The sequence below is a fragment of the Ursus arctos genome, unplaced genomic scaffold (assembly GCF_023065955.2).
Source record: "Ursus arctos isolate Adak ecotype North America unplaced genomic scaffold, UrsArc2.0 scaffold_26, whole genome shotgun sequence".
Classification (NCBI taxonomy): domain Eukaryota; kingdom Metazoa; phylum Chordata; class Mammalia; order Carnivora; family Ursidae; genus Ursus; species Ursus arctos.
In genome coordinates this window covers 20,010,673-20,022,070 of record NW_026622941.1, presented here as the reverse complement: position 1 = coordinate 20,022,070, position 11,398 = coordinate 20,010,673, and positions in this window count along the sequence as shown.

Below are 11,398 nucleotides of genomic sequence, written 5' to 3'. Positions count from 1 at the left end.
TAGAGGAATGGTATTTGAGTTGGCTCTCTCCAAGGAAGGACAGGATCTTTCCACATGTGTGTAGCAGGGAGCGATTGTAGGCAGAGAGAACAATACCAGGAAAAGCACACAGGAAAATGAAGCAAGCTGCGGAGCTTGAGTCTTGGCTGTGTGATGGGACAAGAGAGCATGCACAGGTGGACGGGAGCCAGAGCTTTCCTCTGAGAACAAAGCACTTCGGCTTGGAACCCACTACCAAAATCCCTAGGGTTGGCACTTCTCTTAGTGACATCTGCATTCTTGGACTTTAAAGTTCCTTTACTGTTGTCTGCTTTGGTCCACCTGTTCAGAAAGTGCACAGCTGAGAGCCACATGTCCTGGGTTCTCCTCCTATTTCCACCACTAACTAGCAATGGGACCTTGAGCAAGCTGCTCGGTTCCTTCCATGCCCTGCTTATTTATCTGTAAAAGGAGGGGTCACAATGAACATTTCTCAAATTCCATTTCCTTAAAATTTTCTAGGATTTCCTCTGGTTCTTCTGTCCTGTTATTCTCTTAACTAGGTCTCTCTACTGCAGGGATCTGAACCTATATCCTGTCCACTCTTCACTACAACCCATTGTTGGAGCTGTAGATATCCAATAAATAACACCCCATTTCCCCTTCCTATGTTTGGACAAACTAATAATCATGACATAGAGATAGATGATTAAATCATTAGCTATAGATCTGCAGCCTAATTGGCTCACTACTCCTGTATCACTACATTAGACAGACTTACTCCTCATCCCAAGTAGTGCCGAGCATCCCTCACCTGCCATCACAGGACAGAGTGTGCTTTTATTAGTTTTTCTCCTGTATGAGCAGGTTGGATGGCATTTATCCAGTGAGCAGGTTTGTTCTGGACAAAAAAAGGAGACGAACAAAAAATTGGAAGAAGCTAAGCCTGGTATGCTCAGAGTGTTGTCTTCACTTCATTAATCAAGGTCCCAGTGAGAGAGCCCCGTGGAGAGTGGCCAGGAATACTACTCTGCTCAGTGGTGCTCTGACTTCAGGGGGTGCCAGGACACCTGGGAGGCTTGTGAAAACAGATCCCTGGGCCCCTGTCCCCAGTGTTTGGAATTCAGGAGGTCTGGGTGGGCCCAGAACTTGTACTTCTACCAAGTTCCCATGTGATGCTGATGCTGCTGGTCCAGGGAACACACTTTGAAAACCAAAGCCCCAGCTGAAGCCTCCTCATTTGTAAAGATGAAGTGAGAGAAACAAAGTCGCCCTTTGTATGCTCACCTTCATTTAATGACACATTTATATTAAAATACCATCGTTAGTCCTTTCACAGTGGTCAAATCATAATGAATCCTTTCACAATCATATGTCTATCAAATTAACACTATGTACACCTTAAACATCTTACAATTTTATACGTTAATGGTACCTCAATAAATACGAAACTGAAAAATAGCATACCACAGTTATCTTTATTTTCTCCCCCCGCCCCCCGATTATAGATCATGGGTACGGAGTGTATCCTGTTCACTCTCAGAGCATCCAGCTGGGGTCCAGGCACATAATGAGCATTTAATAAATTCATCTTAAATTGAATGAAGCCCTACACATTTCCTTGGTATGGAAAATTCTCTTTTCCTTCAAGCTAGCATGTGCTATTCCTTTATTTTTTATTTTATTTTATTTCTTTGTGGAAAACTACAGGATTTATTTTTCATTCAATTTGAAACAAATATGTTTTTCTATGCCATATAGAAAACATGTGATCTTTTACAGTAGGGCTAAGAGAAGACGTTGGTGTCACTCTTTATGTTATTATTACTACCTTAAACTTCTGGATGAGCTACTAAACGTTAATACACATTCTTTGCACAGATATGGATGATGATCCTTTCTATCCTGTGAAAGAGATTCCTCTGGCAGTAAAAAACAGTCTACCTTTCAGATTTTCTTATAAGATAAAACAGCAGATGGTAAAGTAGCTGGTTGTATTAAGATATTAAGAATCTATGGTAAATCTATATTTAAAGTATTTTTTCCACACCTGACTCTTTCTCAAGCTTAAATCGTACTGACTTTTTTGGTCAGATTAAAACAGCACAACAGAAGATTAAATTCAAGTTATGCCACTGAGAATAAGAAACAAATTGTGTAGCAGTCATTGGCTCTGAGTCATGTTAGGCAGAATGACAAATGGATGATAATACACATAATGACAAGGTATGTCTTTGGCTTTGGACAGAGGTCCATAAATATTTTGCACATGCTTGGGGTACATGGACGTCCAGTTTAAAACTACCTTCTGGAGACTTCCTTGACAAACAGCATTTCTCTCCATCCAGAACTGTATCTGTACCCAGCATCTAGAACCAGACCAGGCACTTGTAGTTTTGCCCTGCGCAGCTATGCCTGAGTTCTGGTGACTGTCCTGTCTGTTCCATCCCCATGGAATCTTGCTCAGGACAAGGAGCAGGTTGTACATTTCCTCTAGATCCAACAGTAAGAACAGTGTTGTTCATTCAAAGAACCGGAGGGACAATGCAGCCCTGGGGCATGACAATGCCTGACATGACCTCCACTAGTCCTGCTCCATCTCTTCTCATGGGGTGTGGGGAGGGGCTGGAAGGACTGAAATTGGTAGAAGACCCAACCATCTCCACCTGATTCCAGGGAATCCCTGAAGATGAGACTGGCTCTAGTGTGGGCACAACAGGCATCCTTCCTGATGCAGTCAGTTTTATGCTTTGGTATAGGAGGGCCAGAGTTTTCCTATTGTATTTAGGTATGGGGCCTGCCCTGGGAGGGAGGGAGGGCAGTTACTTTGCTACTTGCTGAATTTCTGATGTTCCCAACAGGATGTAGGTGGCTTCAGGCAAGCCTGCCAGAGGCCCGATTACCCATATACTTACCTACTCCTTTAGATGCTTCTTTGAGGGACTGGTACAGAAACCTTGTGAGAGCATCTATGCTTCTTTGGGGAGAGAGAATTGATAACCCACATGGGGAGAAAAACAGCCTGAAATAGGAGAACATCAGACCTGGATATAGATTGAGGCATCAGTATTCTGGAAGGAAAGGTCTCAGTAGAAACAGAGAGAGAGGTATTGGCCAAGAGACACTTCCTGGAGGTTTATGCCTAGGGAGCAACTTGGGAAATAGAAGACAGATAGGTAAGTTGGAAAAGAAATGCGACAGTAATTCTAGGCACATGGACCTTTAGGAATCATGAAGGAATGAGACTCTGGTGAAGGATGTGTTTTCACATTTGAAGGGAATTTATGTGCCAGGTTTGTATTGTGTATTGTGCCATGGAACCAGATTTCTGATTCAGGAAGGGGTGAGATATGATTCTCATTCACATTTGGATGAATGACAGATAGAAGGATGTGGACAGATAGACTCTCCCTGGGAGACATTTGTAGCAACTTCTACAGTCATGTAAGCCAGCAGTGAGGGTGTCACCTGGGAGCTTCTTAGAAATACAGAATCTCACGCCCCCATGCAGATGTGCTGACTCAGAATCTACATTTTTAACAGGCTCCCAAGTGATTTGTATGGTCTTTCAGGTGTGAGAAACCCTGACTTTAGCTGATGGAGGACAGAGGTCTGGCCTCAGATGAGCACTATGGAAGGTCTGAAAACTCTGGAATTGGGAGCACAAGAGGGGCCTAGGCTGGGGAAGTGGAATTTGGGGAAGAGGGATAAGTGTGGGGTCTGACTGCCCTCCTCTCTCCAGGTCTCCCATGCCAGTCACTGTAGCAGGGTTTAGCACACTGCCTACTGTGGGGAAACAACCCTGTGATGGCCTCCCTTGAGTCGGACTGGTCCTTAGGGGCTCCGCTGGGACAAGCATTGGGTGGGTGGGGATTGTTGCCAATTCTGTTACCCTTCCTTCATATGATGGCCTGAAAGGGACTGGGAAGGTCATACTAGTCATGCCCAGCTTCAGGGCTGTTCTGTCCCTTAATCAAATGAGTGATAAAGTGATGACACTAATTGAGGTACTATGGAGGTTGGGGGATGAAATAGGAGTTTTTAACTATCTGTCCTGGAAATTAGGCTACTTTCATCTTTCAAATGCTTTCAGGAGAGACCAGATAAATAAATAAGTGGTTATACCCTGGTAGGGACCAAATTAATGCTTTTTAAGGGCTCTTCTGATGTTTTAAATGAGTTAATAAAAAACTATAGGAGACCTATAATTCCAGAGATCTTGACTGATAGTCAGTGGAATGAGGTTACCAGGTGGGCATTGGAGAATTTTCTTAGGCTTTTGAGGGTTTGTGTACCTCATCCCCTATAAGAATGGCTGATGAAGAGAGGCCAATATTAAAGGAAACAGGTAGAGATTGAACATGAGGCAGAATTTTCTGAGATCAGAGAGTGACCTGGGAGATGGAAGGGTGCAGACTCTCTGGCTGTGTGCATGGCTATCTCACTTGGGTGTGGAAAGCCTCAGATGGGCTCCCACCCAGAAATGGGAAATGTACAAAATGAACTCTCAAGATCTTTGTTTTCCCAAGAATTCTCCAGTCAACTTCTGAAATGAGAGGCTGTGGTGGATGTGTGGTGTATGTAAGGTGGTAAGGCATTGGGATAGTGAATGACAGAAGAAAAAACACAATCTTATTAGAGCACTGAAATCTGCTATCAATTCTCCTAAATCTCTTTGGGTTTAAGAGAATATATTAGAAATTACAGATCAAATAGAGTTTTAGGTTTACAGGTCCTTCCTCTCTCCATGTATTTATCTTGTGTCATAGATTTTAAAACCTCCTAAGGGAAAGGAACATTTCTGTCATGTATTACTTCTTTCTATCTCCACAGCCCCAAAATGATGATGATGTTTATATAGCTACCATTTGCTGAGTATTCCAAACACGTTACATAATTAGCTATGCAATACAAAGCTGAATGAGGTGAGTGTTGTTATGCTCATTTCACAAAAGTTGAAACTAAGGCTCAGAGAGGTTAAGTCATTTGTGCAGAGTGAGTAGTGAAGCTAACATTTGTACCAATTTGAGCAACGTTTTGTGCCTGTAATCCCCGAGCTATACTCTGCAGAGTAGTGGCTCAGGAAGGATTAGATGATCATTGAAACAATGGCATATCTTGATGAAATCCTAAAAGTTCATTTTTGCTTTTGTTTCCCTTACCTTTAGAGACGTGTCTTGAAAGAATTAGCTGTGGCTAATGTCAAAGAGGTTACTGCTCATGTTCTCCTCTAGGATTTTCATGGATTCCTGTGTCACATTGAGGTCTTTCATCCATTTTGAGTGTAGCTTTGTTTATGGTGTGACAGAATGGTCCAGTTTCATTCTTTTGCATGTGGCTGTCCAATTTTCTCAACACCATTTGTTGAAGAGACTGTCTTTTTTTCATTTGATTTTCTTTCCTGGATCGTCACAGATTAGTTGACCATAGAGTTGAGGGCCCATTTCTGGGCTCTCTATTCTGTTCCATTGATCTATGCATCTGTTTTTGTGCCAATACGATGCTGTCTTGATGATCACAACTTTGTAATATAGCTTGAAGTCAAGCATTGTGATGCCCCCAGCTTTGGTTTTCTTTTTCAACATTCCCCTGGTGTTTCTGGGTCTTTTCTGGTTCCATACAAATTTTAGGATTGTTTGTTCCAGCTCTGTGAAAGATGGCAATGGAATTTTGATAGGGATTGCATTGAAAGTGTAGATTCCTCTGGGCAGCATAGACATTTTAACAATGTTTATTCTTCCAATCCATGAGCATAAAATGTTTTTCCGTCTCTTTGTATCTTCCTCAATTTCTTTCATAAGTGTTCTGTAGTTTCGAGAGTATAGGTCCTTTACTTCTTTGTTTAGATTTATTCCTAGGTATCTTATGGTTTTTGGTGCTATTGTAAATGGAATTGATTCCTTAATTTCTCATTCTTCAGTTACATTGTTAGTGTATAGGAAGGCAACTGACTTCTGTGCATTAATTTTGTATCCTGCCATGTTGCTGAATTGCTGTATGAGTTTTAGTAACTTGCAGGTGGAGTCTTTTGGGTTTTCCACATAAAGCATCATATCATCTGCTAAGACAGAGAGTTTGATGTCTTCTTTGACAATTTGAATGCCTTTTATTTTGTTGTTGTTGTTGTTGTCTGATTGCTGAGGCTAGGACCTAGTAGTATGTTGAACAATAATGGTGAGAGTGGGCATCCCTGTCATGTTCCTGATCTTAAGGGAAAAGTTCTCAGTTTTTTCCCATTGAGAATGATATTCGCTGTGGGCTTTTCACAGATGGTTTCTATGATATTGGTGTATGTTCCCTCTATCCCTATACTTTGAGGAGTTTTAATCAGGAAAGGATGCTGTATTTTGTCAAATGCCTTTTCCGTATCAATTGAGAGGATCATACCGTTCTTGTCTCTTCTTTTGTTAATGTGATCTATCAAGTTGATTGATTTATTAGTGTTGAACCACCCTTGCATCCCAGGAATAAATCCCACGTGGTCATGGTGTATAATCCTTTGAATGTACTGTTGAATCATATTGGCTAGGATCTTGTAAAGTATTTTGGCATTCATGTTCATCAGGGATATTGGTCTGTAATTCTCCTTTTTGATGGGGTCTTTGCCACTCTGGAAAACAACATGGAATTTCCTCGAGACGTTAAAAATAGAGCTATCCTACGACCAAGGAACTTCACTACTAGGTATTTACCCCAAAGATACAGATGTAGTAAAAAGAAGGGGTACATGTACCCCAATGTTCATAGCAGCATGTCCACAATAGCCAAATTGTGGAAGAAGCTGAGATGTCCTTCAACAGATGAATGGATAAAGATGATGTGGTTTATATATACAATGGAATATTATGCAGCCATCAGAAAGGATGAATATGCACCATTTGCATCAACATGGATGGAACCGGAAGTGATTATGCTAAGTCTAATAAGTGAAGCAGAGAAAGACAATTATCATAGGATTTCACTCATATATAGAACATAAGGAATAGTGAGGAGGACCACAGGAGAAGGCAGGGAAAACCGAATGGGAAGAAATCAGAGAGGGAGACAAACCATGAGAGACTCTGGACTCCAGGAAACAAACTGAGGGTTACAGAAGGGAGGGGGATGGGGAGATGGGGGGATGGGGTAACTGGGTGTTGGGTATTAAGGAGGGCACAAGTGGTGATGAGCACCGGTTGTTATACACAACTAATGAATCGTTGAACATTACCTCAAAAGCTAATGATGTACTATATGTTGGCTAATTAGACATAATAATAAATATATATAAAAAAAAGAAACTTGATGGCATAGAGGTAATTGAAAGACAGTGAGTAATTCCAAATAGTGAATAATCAAAAACAATTTCTCTGTGTTTATGGAGTGTAGTCAGAGACACACTTAGAGACACATGCAGTTCATACTTGTGCCCTTCTCCTTCGACTTCACTGTGCCCCACCCTGCAGTCAGGAGCTTGGAAAGGGGGAAAAGTTAGGTGCATATATTCATAAAGCTCCTTATTGAAAGCTATGCATGCGTATATAATATATAGACATATGTGTTTGAATTTGAGTGGAAATATGCACCAAAGAGTGGGGTCTGTTTCTCTCAGTATGTCTACAAACATGAGCATAGTTTTTAGACATTTTGGTTACGGTGTGTATGCGTATGAGTGTGTGTGTGTGTGTGTGTGTGTGTGTGTGTATGCATGTTCATATACACAAACCCTGAAGGAATTTAATCAGCACTAAGGAACCGGCTGCCTTCGACCCCTGGCCTTGGTTGGTGTGTTTCTACCAAACCCTGATGTTTATTTCTCATCTTCTCTCAAGGAAACCTTAATGAGTTTCCTTCTGGGAAGTTCATGGCTAAGATGCTGGGCTGCTGTGAAGCCCACTACATCTGCTACAGTCAGAAGGTGTTTGCAGAGAAAGAGAAACAGCAGCTGCAAGGAAATCCCCTCCTGTTTATAAATACCCAGCTGCAGTCATATGCACACCACCCACAGAACCACCTCCCCTCTCCTAGAACCGCCTCATGGAAGGTACTAAGAGAAGCCATTTTATTTGCTTCTTTGCTTCCAAGTGGGACTCTCTCTTTGAAACATCCCAGAAAGAGAAGAATTAAAAGTTATACTAATTAAAGAATCTAGAGTGGACATTGTGAGAAACTGGTCATTTGTGAAACTAATTTCATAGAAAGCAATAAGCTCTGACAGGAGAAAGGTTGGTAAGAGGAGTTGAATGTCTCTGTTTACTTCTTTAGAAAACCTGAAGCAAGGCTCCTGGAAGCAGGAGGCAGGACGACCTGCACGTGGTGTGAAGGCAGACACAGCACAGGAACCCCCTCCTCCACCTTCCAATGCCAGTGCTTGGGAGACTGTTCTATGAGGGATTTTTATGACAAACTTTAACTTACATGTGACGATTCACCTCATCTCTTGTCCAGAGAAGGAGGAAAAATAGATATTTACTGACATAGAGTGTCAGAAGATCCAGGAAAATTGACTATGGAGATGGGAGGAGGGGTTTCTCCCTTTCCCCAGGTATGCAAATTACCTGACTTAATTTGTATGGTTTGTACTTTTCCACCCTTTGTGCTCTTCTTAGTGATGAGATTAAGAAACACTTTCATTCTTATTAAAGATCTCAGTGGGGGGAAAGAGGAGATGAGAGATATATAGATGGAGGCATAATGGGTACCATGTCCCATCTGAACCATTGCCCCTTCAATAAGATCAAGTGGAAGAGAAGTGGGGATAAATGGAACCTGAACTGGGACCCAGGTCCTGGCTCTTGTCTTCTATATTCAAAGCCTCCAGATTCTGTAGTTTTATCTTAAATTTCACCGGTCCTCGCATTTCACTCTCTCATGATGAACAGAAGTTTAATATCAAATGATGCCCAAAATCAAGAAATCCTTCCCAGTAGCTATGTCTTTCCTTGGAATTCTGTCCGTCCAATCTCTGACTGCTAAAATCCTACACAATCATCAAGGTCCACTTTAAATGTTACCTCTGCCTACGTCTTCCTGGATGATGTCCCTCTGAAGAAATTTCTTTCCTTTGATCTCCTCTACTTTGTGTTACTCTGACTATATATTCTCTCTGCACATTGTCTTCAGCTGTAGTTACCCTGTGTTTTCTCTTTCTCCCTCACTCAACTGTAAGCTTCCAGAGTGGGGAGACTGTGCCCTGTATATTTTTATATTCTCTCTACTGTACTTCACACAGAGGTGAGAATTGTTAAATAATTTTCATGTGTGGTATTAAAAAGGGGGAAAGAGGCCATGAAGAGAGATGGGGAAGTAGAGGTATTATGAATACTGACAAAGGATATTACTGTTTGTGGGTCTGCACATGATACTTTCATGTATAGATCATCATATTAGAAATGTTGATCCCACCAGTAGATTTATTCCCACATATTTATTCATCATTCATTCTTTCTCACATTCAAAGATAGAGCTTTTCCTAGTGAGAAATAGACAATAAGCAAGGAAACAAATGTTCAATAATTCCGGAGTGTGATGAACCCCTGAAGGAAATGAACAGGGTCTTCTGATCAAGAATAACAGGGAATTTTGTTTAGATAGGGACGTTAGGAGAGGCCTTTATGGCCACTGTCATAGTTTACACTACTATGATTATGAGTTAATTCAGTTTCTAACCTGAAGAACAATAACAATAAAATCAATAACAGAAGGAGAATAAAAGCCTTCCCACCAGGGTGTGTGTTTGTCAACCCAAGCTTAGGACTGGTTCCTCTTTGGTCCAACTTCCAAACCTCCCTCCTGCTTGGGAAGAGGGGAAGTCAGGGCCGTCCCCTTGCCTCAGGATGGACCCTGTCCCCTCTTCTCCAGCCTAAGATTCAGCAAGCAAAACAGGGTTAAGAGCTTTGATCTTGCTAGAGACTTGGAGACAGATCAAGGCAGAGGCCTCTGAAATAAAGCCCCAGGATGGGAGGAGCTGGGGAAGAGATGCAGACAGGAGCACACAAAGACAGAGGCTAAATGCTGTCACAGGGACTCCCTCTCACCTCCCAGCTCAGCTTCTGGGGTTCTGGGCTCTGTTCTCTTGGGGAAGTTGGTCAGACTTTTGGGCTTTTGGAGAGGGGAAGGTATCCTCTGAGTGTCTTTACAGACTACCTGACCCCACTCATCCCTGGATCCCTGGCTGAAGACAAAGCTGGCTGTGAAGAGCAGGCCGTCCTCCAGTATCCCAGCAGCCTCAGCTAGCTCTTTAATTAGCAGGGTCTTCCTTTCTTTTCCTGGCCCCTCGTCCTGGCACAAGTTGGTAGCATTGACTTCTGTATCTTGCAGAGCAGGGGTTCCATTAGGAAAGGTATGGGAATGGCTAAGAGAAATCTGAGACTGGTACCTGGAGCTTTTATACCCACTCACCCTTTCCTGCACCTACTTCCTGTTGGGATAACACATTTTGGTTATACATGCTATAGGGATACTAAGAAAGATAAGTTAATCATGCGGGCTAAGGGTGCCGGCTAAAGCTTGAAGACTACTCTGTTGACTGGAGAGGCTCAGGCAGCTTCAAGAGGTCACCTACGATTTTACCAGAATGGGGGCATTCAGACTGGTGTGCAAGGTGAGGGGTCAGAGACCTACGAGACCTGGCTGAACAGAGGGTGTGTGGGGTTGGTGGGGTGGGGGAACAGTGGCTGGGCTCTTAGGGGTGGGTGTCCTGGTGTCCTGATCTGGGCTGGGAGGAGGTGGATGGAGAGGAGGACACCCCCCTGAGCTTAGGGAGCACTCCAGGCTCAGGGCCTGTCTTAGAGCACATTCTCTCCAGGTGGCCCAGAGGGGAAGGGAAGAGAATGGGGAGCAGAGATTTCAGATCAGTCCATCCTCATTGCTTCCCCTCCACCCTCCCTCACCTCCCTAAGCCCAGCTTCTCAATGGGCCATTTCACACTTAATACACAACGGCTGTGTGCACAGAGCTCCAAAGTGTTCTCTGGCCATTCTCACCTCAGGAACCACTGCCTTCCCCTTGCAGCCAAACAGACACTCAGACTCCTCAGCCCCTGGCTGGATCTTGGAGCCCAGAAACCTGTTCTGAATCCTGGGATTTGGAACCTAGATATTTGGGACAAACCACGGAAAAGCTGAAGAAGGGGGGAGAAGGGCAAGGTTGGGAGAGAGCCTCACAATCTCCCCGGGGCAGTATGATTACTTACAGCAGCATTAAAGACTGAAGCGAGAGGAGAGGAAGAACTTCCCGGGAGCAGACAGCGCGGCTTGTTTTCTGAAGCAGAAATCCTGGGTCGGATACAGGAGGGACAGCATGAAAAAGGACCCACAGAGGGAGATCCTCTCTCCAGGAGTGTCGGGGTTCAGCAAGGTATGGCCGGGGAGAGGGAGACCGCGTAGACCAAACAGGCAGAACACAAGGTGAGATTCTGGGGGGATCTTTGTCTTCCACT